The sequence below is a fragment of the Phacochoerus africanus genome, chromosome 7 (genome assembly GCF_016906955.1).
Source record: "Phacochoerus africanus isolate WHEZ1 chromosome 7, ROS_Pafr_v1, whole genome shotgun sequence".
Lineage (NCBI taxonomy): Eukaryota > Metazoa > Chordata > Mammalia > Artiodactyla > Suidae > Phacochoerus > Phacochoerus africanus.
In genome coordinates, this window is record NC_062550.1 from 54,304,610 (window position 1) to 54,321,423 (window position 16,814).

The 16,814-nt window shown below is 38.9% G+C and overlaps 1 long non-coding RNA gene across 1 annotated transcript in view; it reads right to left on the reverse strand.

Annotated features, from left to right (window-relative positions):
• LOC125131773 (uncharacterized) overlaps window positions 1–15,761 on the reverse strand; it is an 86,577-nt gene extending 70,816 nt beyond the window's left edge. Inside the window, exon 1 of the long non-coding RNA XR_007136015.1 lies at window positions 15,708–15,761. This is a non-coding gene — a long non-coding RNA (uncharacterized LOC125131773). The remainder of the gene's footprint in view (window positions 1–15,707) is intronic.
• Window positions 15,762–16,814: the final 1,053 nt, after the last annotated feature.

Consider the following 16,814-nt stretch of genomic DNA (forward strand, 5'->3'; position numbering starts at 1 on the left):
TGATGTTATTTTAAAGATGTCCAAACCACAACGGAAAGGAATATTAAAAAAAGAATAGGAGTTCCTGTAATGGCGCAGTGGTTAACAAATCCGACTAGGAACCATGAGGTTGCAGGTTCAATCCCTGGCCTTGCTCAGTGCGTTAAGGATCTGGCGTTGCCGTGAGCTGTGGTATGGGTCGCAGATGCGGCTCAGATCCCGCATTGCTGTAGCTCTGGTGAAGGCCAGCATCTATAGCTATGATTAGACCCCTAGCCTGGGAACCTCCGTATGCTGTGGGAAGTGGCCCTAGGAAAGGAAAAAAAAAAAAAAAGAAAAGAAAAAAGAATGTGTGTGTGTGTGTGTGTGTATAACCAAGTTACTTTGCTGTACAATAGAAAATAGCACAACACTATAAATTTAAAACATGAATTTTTTAAAAAAGAAATGGAACAGATTTCTGTATATTAATTTTGTATCTTGAAACTTAATTGAATTGATGAGCTCTAGGAGTTTTTTGGTGGCATCTTGAGGATTTTCTATGTATAGCATCATCTCTTCCACAAACAGTGACAGTTTCACTTCTTCCTTTCCAATATGGATTCCTTATGCTTATTTTTCTTGTCCAATTGCTGTAGCCAGGGCCACAATATTATATTGAAAAAAAGTAGTGGGTGGGCATCCTTGTCTTGTTTCTGATCTCAGAGGAAATGCTTTCAACTTTTCACCGTTGAATATGATGTTAGCTGTGGGCTTGTTATACATGGCCTTTATTACGTTGAGGTATGTATCCTCTGTACCCACTTTGTGAAGGGTTTTTATAATAAATGGATGTCGAATGTTGTCAAAAGTTTTCTGCTCAATTGAAATGATCATAGGCTTTTTATTCTTCAGTTTGTTAATGTGGTATAACACATCAATGATTTGTGGATTCTGGACCTGCATTCCTGAGAGAAATCAAATCTCTCTTGATCATGTTGTGTAATGCTTTTAATGTATTGTTGAATAGAGCTTGCTAATACTTTGTTGAGAAAATCTGCATCCATGTTCATCAGTGATATTGGCCTGTAATTTTCTTTTCTGTGGTGCATTTGTCTGGTTTTGGTATCAGGGTTATAAAATTTGGCCTCATAGGATAGGTTTGGAATTTCTTTCCTCAGCAATTCTGGGTTTGAGGGTAGGTGTTAACTCTTCTCTAAATGTTTGGTAGAACTCAAAGGTGAAGCCATCTGGTCCTAGATTTTTGTTCATTGGGAGGTTTTTTTGGTTGTTTTTTTAAACTGATTCAATTTCATTACTAGTAACTTGTCAGTTTATATTTTCCATTACTTCCCAGTTGTTTTGGAAGAATGTACATTTCTAGGAGTTTGTCCATTACTTCTAGATTGTCCATCTTATTGGTATATAGTTATTCATAGTATTCTCTTATGATCCTTTCTAGCTTTGTGATGTCAGTTGTAACTTCTCCTTTTTCTTTTTTTTTTTTTTTGTCTTTTTTAGGGCCGCACCTGCGGCACATGGAATTTCCCAGGCTAGGCGTCGAATCGGAGCTGTAGCTGCTGACCTACGCCACAGCCACAGCAATGTGGGATCCGAGCCGCTTCTGCAACCTATACCACAGCTCACGGCAACGCCAGATCCTTAACGCACTGAGCAAGGCCAGGGATCGAACCTGCAACCTCATAGTTCCTAGTCAGATTTGTTAACCACTGAGCCACGATGGGAACTCCCTCCTTTTTCATTTTTGATTCATTTATTTGAGTCCTCTCTTTTTTTCTTGATGAGTCTGGCTAAAATTTTATCAACTTTGTTTATCTTATAGTAACCAACTTTTGGCTTCATTCATCTTTTCTATTGTTTTAGTCTCTATTTTATTTATTTCTGCTCTGATCCCTATGATATCTTTCCTTCTGCCAACTTTGGGTTTTGCCTTTTTCTTTGTTTTCTAGTTTCTTTATGTGTAAGGTTAGGTTGGTTATTTGAGATTTTTCTGGTTTACTGAGGTACCTTGTATTGCTAAAAAATTCTGTCTTGGGACTGCTTTTACGGCATCCTATAGATTTTGGATTACTGTGTTTCCATTTCATTTGTGTTCACATATTTTTAAGTTTCCTCTTTGATTCCTTGGTTGTTTGTTAGCACATTGTTTAACCTCCATGTGTTTGTGTTTATTGGCTTTTTTTCTTCTATCTGATTTATAATCTCATAGAATCATTATCAGAAAAAAATGCTTGATATGATTTAAGTTTTCTTAAATTAACTGAGATTTTTTTCTTAGTTGTGGCTTTTTCTTTTTCACTTAGAGAATTCCCTTTAACAGTTCTTGTAAAGACTGTCTGGTGGTGCTAAAATATTTTAGCTTTTGCTTGTCTATAAAACTTTTCCTATCTCCATGAAATCTAAATGAAAGCATTGCCAGGTAGAGTATTCTTAGATGTAGGTTTTTCCCTTTCATCACTTTTCATCAATGCCACTCCCTTCTGGCTTACAGAGTTTCTGCAGAAAAGTCAGCTGATAGTCTGATGGGCATTCCCTTAGAGGTAACTTGTTGCTTTTTCTTGATGATTTTAATAGTCTCTCCTTATCTTTAATATTTGCCATTTTAATTACAGTGTGCCTTGGTGTGGTCCTCTTTGGGTTGATCTTGGACCCTCTGTCCTTCTTGGACCTGGATGTCTGTTTCCTTTCCCAGATTAGTGAAGCTTTCAGGCATTATGTCTTAAAATGTTGTCGCTCTTTTTTCTCCTTTTTTGGGGATCCCCTATGATGCGAATGTCAGTATGCTTGACATTTTCCCAGAATATCTCTTAAACTGTCCTCATTTCTTTTTATGTTTTCTGTTCAACTTCAGTAATTTCCTTTACTCTTTTTTCTAGCTCACTGACCCATTTCTCTGTATCATCTAATCTACTGCTAATTCCTTCTAGTGTATTCTTTCAGTTATTGTATTCTTCCTATCTATTTGGTTCTTCTGTATATTTTCTAAGTCTTTATTAAAAACTTCTAACTTCTGACTCTGTTCATCTAATCCTCTCTCAGAGTCTTTGATCATGTCATTATCATTACCTTGATAATCTCCAGTTTTCTTAGTTGCTTATCTCCAGTTTTCTTAGTTCTTCTGGAGTTTTGTCTTATTCCTTCATTTGGAACATATTCCTCTGTTGCCTCATTTTGACAAATTTGCTATTTTTATTTCTATGTATTTTGTAGATTGATTAAGTTTTCTGACCTTGAAGAGAGGCCTTTTGTAGGATATGTCCTTTATGTCCCAGCAGCACACTCCATATGTTCACCAGAGGTATATGGTCTAAGACTGCCTTCTATCTGGGCTCATGGATCCTTCTATTGTGGTTGGCCGATTACCATAGACAATCTGGTTTAGTTGGTTATCAGGCCCTGCCTTGTGCCTAGGCTATTGGTCTCTGGTGGGTGTTGCTGGGTCACAAAGTGACTGGCTCACTGCCCTAGGGGGAAGGGGTCCCAGAGCTAGTGTTGGCCCTCTGGTGGAAGTAGTTAGATTCTGGGGTGGGTGGTTGTGGGGCCGAGGGTCCAGGATCTAATATTGATCTGCTGATGGATGTGGCTTTTCCCTGACATGGCAGGGTGTGGGGCTGCATGGTCCTGAGGCTATTGTCCCCCCTGCTGGTGTGTGGAGCCAAGACCCAGGGTACTCTGGGTCTGTTGCCCACCCACTGGTGGGTAAGGCCTTGTCCTAGTGCTAGTGCTGGTCCACTGGTGTGTGGGATTGGGTTCGGAGCCTTCTGGTGGACAGGACAACTGTAAGCTCAGGGGGCCTGAAGGCAGATGGCCTGCTGGTAGGTGAGCCCGTGTCCCCACTCATCCAGTTGCTTGTCCTGAGGTGTCCCAACACTGGTACCAAGAGGTTGGTGGGTGTGGCCAGGTCTTGTCACTAGTTCACTAGAGGGAGGAGTCCAAAATTGTGCTTGCCAGCACCAGTGCCCTCATGGTAGAAGCTCCTCAGTATGGCCTCTGCCAGTGTCTATATCTCCAGGGTGAGGTCCAGTTGCCTCCTGCCTCTTTGGGAGGCTCTCCCAGATCAGCAAGTGGGTCAGACTCAGGCTCCTTTCACATTAATGCTTCTGTCCTGGGTCCTGGTGTGTGACATATTGTGAGTGTCCTTTAAGAGTGACGTCTCTATTTCCCATAGCCCTCTGGCTCTCCCTAAAGTAAGCTCTGTTAGCTTTCAAAGCCATGCATTCTGGGGCTCATCTTCCTGTTGTAAGACCTCTGGGCTGGGGATCTTGATGTGCAGCTTGGATCCCTCACTCCTTGGGGAGAACCTCTGCAATTGTAATTATGTTCCCATTTGTGAGTCACTCACCCATCTGAGGGTATGAATTGACTATACCATATCTCCTCCATCTTGTCACAGATTCTTATGTCTTTAGTTGTAGAAGATCTTTTCCGATAGTCTTCTGGTCTTTTTCAACAATATGGGCCCTGTAAATAGTTGTAACTCTGGTGTGCCTTTAGGAGGAGGTGAGTTCAGGGTCTCCTACTCCACCCTCTAGGTCACTCCTCCTCCTCTCATCTCATTATAATTGACTCAAAATGAGTGATAGACCTAGATGTAAAGTAACAATTCAAGGACTCTAGGAAAAAATATGTAAGAAATTCTTTGTGATTTCTGATTAGGAAATTTTTTCTTAGACATGACACCAAAAGCACAATCCACAAAAGTTCTGCTCTTCAGTAGACATTGTTAAGAGAATAAAAAGCAAGCTACAGACTGGAGAAAACCATTTGCAGATCATATACCTATTGAAGTACTTGTATCTCGAATATATAAAGAACTCAAAACACAATAATAAAACACAAAATTCAATTACTTCTACAAGATGGATAAAAGAGTTGAACAGATGCTTAACTAAAGAAGCTATGTGAATGACGAATAAGCATATGAAAAGATTCTCGTCATCATTTTTCGAAGGAAAAGCAATGTAAGTAAAACCAGAATAAGATACAACTTCACCCTGATTAAAATGGCTAAAATTTAAAAAACTGACCATGCTATGTGTTGATGAGAATGTGGAAAAACTAAAATTTTCATGTACTGCTAGTGGAAATAGAATGGTATAACCACTTTGGAAAAGACTTTAGAAGTTTCTTTAAAATGTTGAACAGAAACACATTATTTGATCAAGCCATTCTACTTGATAGTTCCCAAGATAAATAAAAAGTATTCCTATTTTATTCACTTTATTTATAAGAGCCAAAAACTAGAAACAACTCAAGTATCCATGAACTGGCAAATGGATTTTAAAAATTATGCTATATCCTTATACTTGAAGCCAACTCAGCAACAAAACAAAGTAGTGATACATACTCTATCATAGATCTATAACAAAATAATTATGCTGAATGAAAGAACATACAATATGATTCCATTAATATAAAATTCAGGAAATGCAATTAACTGTTGGAGGATTGGAGAGTAAAGAAGCATGGGAGGGAGGGATTACAAAGAGGTATAAGCTAACTTTTTAGAGTTATGGATATGGTTATTATCTTGATTGATGTTTTCATAGATGTACATATATCAAATTTATCCAATTGTAGACTTTAAAATATTACATTTATTGTCTATCAATGATTTCCTTAGAGCTGTACATTTTTTACATGGACAAAATTAATCTCTGGGACATGAAGGGGATTTCAGGTGTGAGTTTTCTATAGCTTGATATAGATATATATGCAAAAAGTAAAATATGGCAAAAAAAAAGCTGTATATTTTAGATCCATAAATTTCACTGCATTTAGGTTCCAACTTCACAAGAATAAATTTTACAAAAAAGCTTTTGAAGGAGTTAAAGTATTGAGATGGAGTAGAAAGTCCAGAACCATGACTGAATTTCATAAGATATCCACAAATAAAGAACAAAAGAAGTGACAAGGCAGAATATAAAACTGTAAATATAAACTGCAAACATAGGAAGAACACTCCTAGGCAATGGAAGATGAGTTTCAGTCTAGAAATTTAATTCAACTTGTTATGGAGAAAGAAAATTTTCTCTATCTTTCTAGGTTCTTCTGGCCATCTGAGAATTAAATTGACATGAGACAGGAGTTCCCACTGTGGCTCAGTGGAAACGAATCTGACTAGTATCCATGAGAACAAGGTTCAATCCCTGGTCTCACTCAGTGGGTTAAGGATCCCACGCTGCTGTGGGCAGTGGTGTAGGTTGCAGACATGGCTTGGATTTGGCGTTGCTGTGGCTGTGGTGTAGGCCAGCCACTACAGCTCCGATTCAACCCCTAGCCTTGGACTCTCCATATGCCACAGGTATGGCCCTAAAAAGACAAAAAAAAAAAAAATTGACATGAGACAGATTAACAAAAGAAAACTGAAAGTTTAATAACATGTATACACGAGAAGGACCCAGGAAAACTGAGCAACTCACCAAAATGCCTAAACCCATCCCCCCCCACCCCCGCCATAGGGAGAAGGCAATTCACATGGAGGTGATAAAGCAAATGGTTGGTAAACGAATGTTTCCTGTGCCCTGGCAGAGACAATGGGACACAGAATGGACTCTTCTCTAGCCCTCCACCCCTGCTGAGTTTCCCCAAGCACACAGAGCCCACATTCTTTGCAGAGATCTCTGGTGATAGCTCTATTCTTGAAATAAGCCCTTTATCTAAATTCTTTTAATCAGTTAAAGGGGGTGGGTAACAAGAAGAACTTCTTGCTCTTTCTTAAAAATATTCAGCCCAAATTAATCCTCATGTCAAAGAGACATATTTTGAGGTGGCAAGCTTTGCTCCCTTACAAACCCATCATGACCAAATGAAAAAGATGGCACTACAGTCCATACTTCATTAATGGAATTACTGCAGGACACATTTTGTTTGCCTTATTTCTTGTCCTCTGTTGTCATGCTTTCTTTCTTTTTAAGCCCCTTCTCATAGTCTATCTAATCCTATTGGATCAAACACTAGGCTTTAAATTTTCTCTCTTGACTTTGTTCTTTGGCACAGAGTCCATCCCTCTGGAACAGGATTCTGGTCTTTGTCTTCTGTTTAAACAGGAAAACATAGGTGAAGGGTTATCTCTACTACATGGCCTGCCATACTCCTATAATACACCTCCAGGTGGGGTGGATGTAATTTCTTACCTGCCATTATCTGATCATTGTGCATAGCAGTGGGGAGAGGAGTAGGTAAGAGGGAGCAGGGACACAACTGACTGAACAGATAAATTGCTGGGAGTAAAGGAGCAAGAGCATTTGAATGGTCAAATGCCAGCATGGGTCACTAGATTTGCTTCAGGGGATCACAGTAACCTAGGAGAAAGCAGAAACACAAAAGAAGAAATTGGAAGAGATTAAGGTGAAAGAGGATGGTGAGTAGGTGGAAATATTCAACACAATCATGTAAGAAAGTCATGAATTCTGGAAATATTTATGGAGAAAGCAGAATTAAGTGCAAGGTTTTTGTTTTAACATGTGACTATCATGAGTAGGGAAAAGAGAATGTCTGGGAGGAGGAATTAGTATAACTTTTCCTCTAAATCCACAGGGACAGAGTGAGCCAAAAAAAGGAGTTTATGCCTCATTTCAAACCCACCCAATTTAACTGATAGCGTATAATGAAGAGTAACAATTTTTCTGTCTTCCAGACTTGTTTTTACTACAGAGGTCTATGTTTGCGTGTGTGTGTGTTGGAAGAATGTCCAAATAGGCAAGATTGCCATGGCATTTGAAAGAGAGAAAGGGAGGTGATATGGACCAAAGATAGCCACTTTAAAAGTTAAAGATCTCAAAATTGCTAGAGAGCAAGCCAGTGTTCTGAAAATCAGGAGTACAAAACAGATGTCTTGGGTTTTGTGGTTCAAAGCAATTGACTTGTCACTTGAGAAAAAAATGAGCCAAGAGCTCAAAGCACATAGTACTGGAATTTTAGATGATCACTGAGAGAAGATTCCCCAAAATGAGTGGTATTATAGCACTCAGATAACCTACACTCTGTCTTCTTGTAAACTTTGTGTTGAGGGGTCATGTTGAGCCCACTGTTGTATAGGAGGCAATGGCTGCCAAAGGGAGAGTGAAGGATCCTGAGAAGTTGTTACATTATTTCATATATTTCATCTTTGGTTACCTTCTAAATTATCAGCTTGCCAAAAATGGATCAAATGATATAATGTGATTAAAAGTTTTAAAACTAATAAGGTTAAAGAGTCATTATACATTTTAATTGAAGCAGATATGAAGTGGCCCTTTCCAAAGGCAAAAGATCGATTGTAAACATCACTCTGCTATCCAACCAAGCCAACCCGAGATTCCAATCCAAGAACTCTAAGTTCTTATATATACATATGTGTGTGTATATATGTATGTGTGTATATGTATATATAAGTGTGTATGTATGTATATATGTATATATACACATATATGTATATGTGTATAAATATTTATATGTAATATATGCATATACACACATACATATATATGCATGTATATCAGGCATGATAGTGAGTTTAACAATTCCTGTGCTGTAAAACAGAGGCAAAAAGAAAGATGCTGCAGGAGAGGAAAGGATGGAAGGGGAGGGAAAAGCCCATGCGTTACAGTTGAGATGGCTAGTCTTCAACCATTTCTGTTCCCTTTCCAGATCAATATTTACTCCTTTGTGTAGTCCCTCCCCTTGAATCTAGGCAGCCTCTGTGATTCACCTCTGACTATTAGAATATGGCACAGTTTAGCTTCTAATGCTAAGTCATAAGAAGTCTTGTAGCTTTGGCTTGGGTTTCTCAAACTCTCACCTTTGAGATGCCTCCTCTCACAGCTCAGCCATTAGATCATGTGCACAGCCCGCAAGTAGTACCTCAATCACCAGTACCTACTGATCTCCCAGGTTATATCCAGCATCATCTACCAGGCACCCAAGTGAGTCAGCTCAGAAATTTAAGTTCTGCCTTACTCCTAGACTACATCAACATCCAACTTCCTGAGGGGTAGAAGAATAGCCCAGCAGAGCCCAGTCACTCCACAGAATCATAAAATATGACAAATCAGTTGTTGTTTAAAGCCATTAAGCTTTTAAAAATGGTTTAACAAGAAGAATCAAAATGATCAATTTTTTAATATGATAGCATGCCGGTTAGATACTACAAGTTACCCCAAAACGTAAGTGATTTAAAACAGGGACTCATCCAACTTTTTCTTCAAGGGCCAGATAGTAAATGTTTTAGTCTTTGTGGATCAGACAGTCTCCATCCCAACTATTCAGCTCTGCCACTGTAGCATGAAGAAGCCATAGACAATACATAAACATATAGGCATGGTTGTGTTACAATAAAACTTTATAAAAACTGGCAGCTGGCCCATGGCCGTAATTTGTTGACCCTTCTTTAAAAAATTAGGCACATATGTTCCTTACAATCCTATAGGTTAGAGGGATGGTTCTGCTGATCTGAGCCAGGTCTAGCTGATCTCACCTTGGCTTGTTCATTCACCTGTCATCAGCTGGCAGGTTAGTTAGGGGCTGATTGGTCTATGATGGTCTCATGTACATCTGGTGTTTTGCTGGCTGCCAGCTGGAGTGACAGGGGTGATTGGGCCACATGTCTTTTATCATCCATCAAGCTAGCCTAGGCTTGCTCACATAGTCGTGGCAGAATTCCAAGAAAATAAGCAAGAGCACATAGGCCTTTGGAGGCCTAGACTTGGAATTGGCACATTATTACTTCTATTTTATTTTATTGGCCAAAATAAGTCACAAGATCAATCCACATTCAATGATGGGAGAATAGACATACTCCCTTGATGGAGAAGCTGCGAAGTCATGATGCAAATGACATGGGTGGATATTTGTGCCATTTTTGTAAATCATGAGACTATGTATATATAAAGCTAAGAGTTAAGATTCTATTGGGAGTTGTTCTATGTTCTTTGTTTATAAAGGAAGACAATAAAACCTAGGCACAGAGATTGTCTTACCCAAGTCATTCTTTCAGGGTAGCACAGCCCTGGAGTTACTTACTAAGTGTGTCTATAACTAGGAAGGTGTGGTTTTTCTGACCCCTCAGAATGTCCATACATGGCCTTCAGCATTTTCTAACACAACTGTGACATTTCCCTCCACAAACAAACCCAGTCAGGCGATCTCCACCTCAAAGTCTCCAGTTCTAGTGAAGGCAAACTTAGGATGGGATATATTTATTATCCACCAAGATCCCTTAAACTTTCTTTCATATCCAGAAAGTCCTTCTTATTATATGCTTAGAATCTTAATTCCTAATTTAGCATATCTTCAGCCTAAAATGACTCCAAACATCTGTATCACTTGGTCTCATGCCATGAATGTGGAGTGGCCTGGCGATAATAGGTCCAGGGAGAATGACTCTTACTCAAACAGTTGAGCCAAAGACTTGCTGTAAACACACTTAGAAGGAGATGACTACAGGCTACAAATTACTCACCAGCTGCCACAGTTACAGGCAACATCCCTACTAGTCAGTTCATAATCCATAGGGATTTATGAGAACATTCAAGCTAAAACCTTCCCTTCTATTCTCAATTGCTATGCTGTTGGAAAAACAGTAGAATTATCTTTCCCACCCTGATTTAATGGCTTCTGGTAAGGCTACAACCCTATATTAAGTTCAACCTCCTAGTCACAGTTTAATAGGTTATAAAAATAAATTTTCTGGCCTGCTTTACCCCATGGACCAGATTGACTTAAGCCAGAGCATATGCAAGAAAAATCTGGGTCTCTGACTCTAGAATCTTATATTACAGTTCATCATGGAATCTGGCCCATACCCAACTTGGCTGCCTTTCGTTAAGCTAATAAGTTATTCTGATGTTTATGTGTTCATGATTCAAAAAAACTCTAAAATTTCTTTGTGTATTTTTGTCTCTACATCAAGCACCTTCTGTGTAATTCAAAACTTTGAAGAGTCAAACCTAAATCCAATATTAGGCAACAAACAGTCTCCTACACAAAATGAGGAGACTGATTCTCATGTCATGATAATAAACTGAACTCTGAGGCGCCAACATAAGTTAAGTTTCCAAACTTAGGCTGTACTAATTCGTCACTGCGGTGCTTGCTTCTTTTCATGGCTTTGGGCTGATGCTATGGTATCACCATTCATGTTCATTTTCTCCCACCCATCTACAAATTACCAAAACCTTTAGACTCTACCTTTTTCACATTTCGGTAGTTGGTTTCTTCCTTTCATTCTCTTTCCTCCCACTTGCATGAACGTCCTTTCTGGGCAAATTTTGTGTTCCTGATCATGCCATTCTTTTAATGAAATGTTCTTTCTCACCATCTCTGCCTGCAAATGTTTTACTTACACTATAACACTTGATTTTCCTTGACCAAGGCAGATCACTTATTTCCTTATGAATGAAAATTACTGTCTGCTTTGTAGGACATTATTCATATTTTTGATAGCAGGATGCCCTCTTTCCCTACAGCAAGATAACTTCCCTCTAACTTAAGGTATGCCTTTAACAAATCTGACATAGACATTTAACTTTCTAAGGCAAGATCTGCAGAGGGCCCCACCATAATGCCTAATTCTTTCTGTTGATATAGCAGTAGTTGTACCAAATCCAGCAAGAAGAGTCTCATGGGGAAGCAAAACCCACATTTCCACATCACGTAGGAAGTGTAAAGGCAAAATTGTTAATAGCCTCCCAAGGGTTTTATCTTTTGCTATGATGCCTTCCATGATTTCATCGACGGTTTAAGTAGTGAAATATCTCAATTCAGGTTTCAAAGCATAAAATAAAAATAAGTGTGCTTTAGTCATCTTTTCCAAAGTCTGTTTTTTTTTTTTTATTAAGGTCTATAAGTTTCTTTCATGTGTAACCTAATTACATGACAGTATCAAAATTCATTTTTAAGCCATGCAGTATTACCATGCATATAGTTATAATGTTTTTAAAGCAACTCCTTGCACAGAAACTTCAAATACTACATGTATTATTTTATCCCTCTTTTCTTCAGTGCAAGATTGGCCTCTTTCATTTTTGAGCAATTCACTAACTTTTTTAGTAAAGATGTTCTCTTTTTTTTTCAGCCAAATCACTACACATTTCTTTAAGATTCTGAAACATTTCTGTATGAAAAGATGAGAAGAGTTGGATAAATTCAGTGGTCTCATAGTATTCTCAAAAAAGATATAATTAGGGTAATTAACTACTAGATCTAGAACAACAGTATCTGAACAAAATTTGTGCAGTATAGCTTTGGGTACATAATTGTGTGCTTCATTGATGCTTGCTTTTTTAATTTTTAACTTTGTAATAGTGATTGAAATCAAGTTTACAGGTCTGATCCCGTATGAATTAATTAGTGTTGTCCCATTCTACATTAGCTACTCTGGGCCAGTCATCATGACATGCTTTCTCTACATTTATCTCAAAAACTGCCAAATCTGGTCCCCTATCTACACTTTTCTCTGAGAAAGCTCAAACCTCTGTCCAGTTAGCAAGCAAGAAGCATAACTGTTGCTTCCCCTCTCACGGTCCATATTTCCAATTCACACCAAGTTCTATGAATTTTATCTTTTAAATATTTCTAGAATCAGTCCACATCTCCTGTTTCACTGCCATTCTCCTAGTTCAAACTGAAACTACTACATCTCCAACCCAAACTACTGAAAGACTACTAACTAGTTTTCTTGCATTAACTATGGGGCTCCTTTTTGCCACTCTTCACTCTGGTATCTGTCCAAGGTTTTGCCTATTTTTTTTTTCTTTTGGCTGCACTCAATGGTGTGTGAGAGTTCATGGGCCAGGGATCGAACCCTTGCCACAGCAGTGACACCAGCTGCTGAAGTAACAATGCCAGTTCCTTAATCTGCTGAGTCATAAGAGAACTCCATGCCTATTTTTAAGTGGAATAGTTTGTCTTATTATTTTAGGAGTTCTTTGATGTTCTGGATTTGTGTCCTTTTCAAAATGTATAGCCAGTTCCTGGCAAATGATAGGAAGTCAATATTCCTTGTCGAATAGAAATGAATAAGCCTTTTGAAGCATAAATTATCCCGTTCATGGCTAATGAAACATACTCTCAGGATTCCCTGGTGGCTCAGTGGGCTAAGGATCCAGTGTTGTCACTGCTGTGGCTCGCATTACTGCTGTGGTAAGGGTTTGATGCCTAGCCCAAAAACGTCTGCATGCCATGGACACAGCCAAAAAGAAAAAGAAGATGAAGAAGAAATGGATTTCTGAGAGATTAAGTTACTTGCGCAAGGTCACGTAACTAATAAATTGTGAAAGAAAGATTGGAAAACATGTCTAATCAGTTGCGAAGACTGCTCTTTCTATGTGCTATATTGGTTCTCAATTCATTATTATAAAAATATGTGCTTACGTTATTTATTTATTTACTTTTCTGTCTTTTTTAGGGCTGCTCCCATGGCATATGGAGGTTCCCAGGCTAGGGGTCTGATCAGAGCTATAAACCCCAGCCTACACCAGAGCCACAGCAACACAGGATCTGAGCTGCATCTGTGACCTACACCATAGCTCACAGCAATGTGGGATTCTTAACCTACTGAGTGAGGCCAGGGATCGAACCTGCAACCTCACAGTTCCTAACCACTGTGCCACAACAGAAACTCCTGTGCTTACTTTTTTTAAACCATCTTACAAATGTGTGTCTTTGTTAACTTCTGGGTAAGGAAAGGGGTAGAATTAGGAAAGTGTAAACATAATGAGGTATACAGGTGGTATTAGTAAGAAATAATTATGCAAAGCTTATACTCCATTGTGATTGAGTCAGCAACCCTATCATTATATCTATCCATTTATCTACCATCTATCCATCCATAATCTATCTGAAAAAATAGCTTTTTTCTTCAGAGAATGTGTGGTCTAAGGCATACCCTTGTTATCCTGTAAAGGGACCTAGTAATATTTAGCATAAATCAGGAAGAGTTATTTTTTAAAGTTCATTTTTTGAGTAAATTTGCCATCAGAAAACCACACAAATCTTAAGCATTCAATAAGATGACTTGACAAATGGGTGCAGCTGTATAATCCACACCACTGTCAAGATAAAGAACGTTTGCATAACCCAGAAAGTTCCTTCATGCCCCTACACAGTCAACCCCACTCACCTCAGTTTTTTAAATTTCTTTTATCATAGGTTAGTTTTGCCTATTCTAGAACTTTGTATGAATGGAGTCATAGTATGTACTCTTTGGTGTCTAGCTGCTTGTTTGCAGCCTAATGTCTTTAAGATACATCATCTTGCTATATTTGTCAGTCACTTATTCCTTTTTTGGAGATAAGTACTATTCTATTACATGGACATACCACAATATTTTATAAATTCTTTTGATTGATGTTTGGATTATTTCTGGTTTGGAAATATTAGGAATAAAGCTGTAATGAATCATTTTGAAAAAATATTTTTGTGAACATGTGCTTTTCACTCCTTTTGGCATAATGCTGGGAGTAGAAGGCTAGATTACACGGCAGGTATATGTTTATAAGAAATTGACAAAATTTCTTCCGAAGTGGTTGTACGTACCATTTTTAATGCCTCCCAGCAATGTATGAAAATTCTAGTTGTCCACATTCTAGCCAATATTTTGTGATAAAATTATTTTCAATTTTAATCATTCTAGGGATGAAGTGATATCCCACTGACTTTTCTGTTTGCATTTCCTTGATGTTTAGAGATGCTGAATACTTTTACATGTGCTTATCAGCTATTTGTGTACATTCCATTGTGAAGTGTCTGAATAAGTTTTGCCCATTTTAAATAGGGTAATTTATATTAGTGAGTTGTAGGAGTTCTTTCTTTCTTTATTTACTTATTGGCCATGCCAGTGGCATGAAGAAGTTCCTGTATCATGAACCAATATTTAATTTTGTCAAATTTTCGATAAAAACTGAAATGATTATATAATTTGTCATTAATTCTGTTAATGTGATAAGCCACATTCATTGTTTCTCCAGTCTTAAACCTTGCATTGCTGGAATAAACCCCACTTGGTCTTCATGTAATATTGTCTTCGTACATTACTTGGTTCCATTTGCTATATTTAGATAAAGATTTCTGCAACTATGTTCATGAATAGTAAAGGTCTGTGATTTTTTCCCTTCCTTTGTCAGATTCTGTTATAAAGATTACACTGACTTCATCAAATAAAATGTTTGTCTAAATCGGTATTATTTCTTCTTTACTTTTGTTTTCACTGTACCCACAGCATGTGGAAATTCCCAGACCAGGTATCACACCACACAGTGACATTGCCTGATCCTTAACCCACTATGCCACAAGAGAACTCCTATTATTTCTTCTTTAAATACTTGGTAGAACTCATCAGTGAAACAATTTGTCCACTTCCCCTCTGCTGTCAAATTTGTTGGCATAAGTTGTTCTTATAGTTTTTATGTACTTTAAGGAGGTGAGGTCTCTTTAGTCTGATGAGGCTGAAACTCCATCTCCCATCACTGCATCAGAAATCTCTGCTGCACCTCTTGGTATCTTGTCTTGAGCATGTGCACAAGGACATAGAGTAAACCCCCAACACAGACTTTTAGACACCGCCCTCTGTAAAGCTTTTACTTCTTAGGTACCTTGCTCAGTAAATTCCAGGTACTGAGCCAGCTTAAAATCCCAATCTGCTCTTCACCAACATAAGACTGCTGTTCTACTCAGGTTTTACAACCAGCTCTATACAGGGAAGTGCCTGCAAAAAAACTGGGAGCATTCATAAGAATGCATGCACTCACCTCATGTGTTTTTCCTCCTCTCAGGAATCACAATCTTGAGCTCAACTTCTCCCTAGGAATAGCAAAATGTACAACCAAATGCTGAGCAATCTTCAACCAAATGGACTGGAAACTTTCAAAAAGATATCTTACTCCAGAAAACAAAGGGGAGGCCACATCAAGAGGTAGGAGGGGGATTATGCAATATAAGCAACCCCATACCTCAGAGTGGGAAGCCCACAGACTGGATAGTAACTGTGTCACAGAGACTCACTGACAGGAATGAGAATTCTGAGCCCCAAAACAAACCCCCCATCATGGGAATCTGGCACTGGGATAAAGAATCCTGGAGCATCTGGTATTAAAGGCCAGTGGAGCTTGTGTGCAGGAGCTCCACAGGATTGGAGGAAACGGAGATCCCATTCTTAAAAGGCCCACACAGACTTTCATGTGCACAGACGTTTGCGTGCAGGGTAAAGCAAAGTCTCCATAGGAATCTGGGTCAGACCTGACTGCAATTCTTGGAGGACTTCCTGGGAAAACAGGGGTGAATGTGGCTTGTTGTCAGGGAAGGACATTGGAAGCAAAGCTCTTGGGACTATTCATCAGCATGCCCTTCTCTGGAGGTGGCCATTTTGGGAAAATCTGGCCGCACCCACCTGCTCTGAGAAGCCCCAGCCCAAACAACAATCCAGGTGGGATCACACCCCCACTTATCAGTAAACAGACTGCCTAAAGACCCCCCAGGCACACAGCCATCTCTAATCTCACCCAGAGACAAAGCCCCACCCACAGAGGAATAGGAATCAGCTCCATCTACCAGTGGGCAGGCACCACTCCCTCCCATCAGGAAGCCTACAGGAAGCCCCTGTACCAACTTCAGCCACAAAGGGGGCAGATGCCAAAAGTAACAACCCTATTATCTGTAAAAAGGTCACCACACCAAAAACCTATAAAAATGAAAAGACAGAACTGTAACTCAGATAAGAGAGAAACAAAAAACCTAAGAAAAATAGCTAAGTGATCAGGACATTCTCAGTCTAGAGGAAAAAGACTTTAGACTATTGATGCTGAAGATGATGCAAGACATTGAAAATAAACTGGAGGCAAAGACAGATAATTTACAGG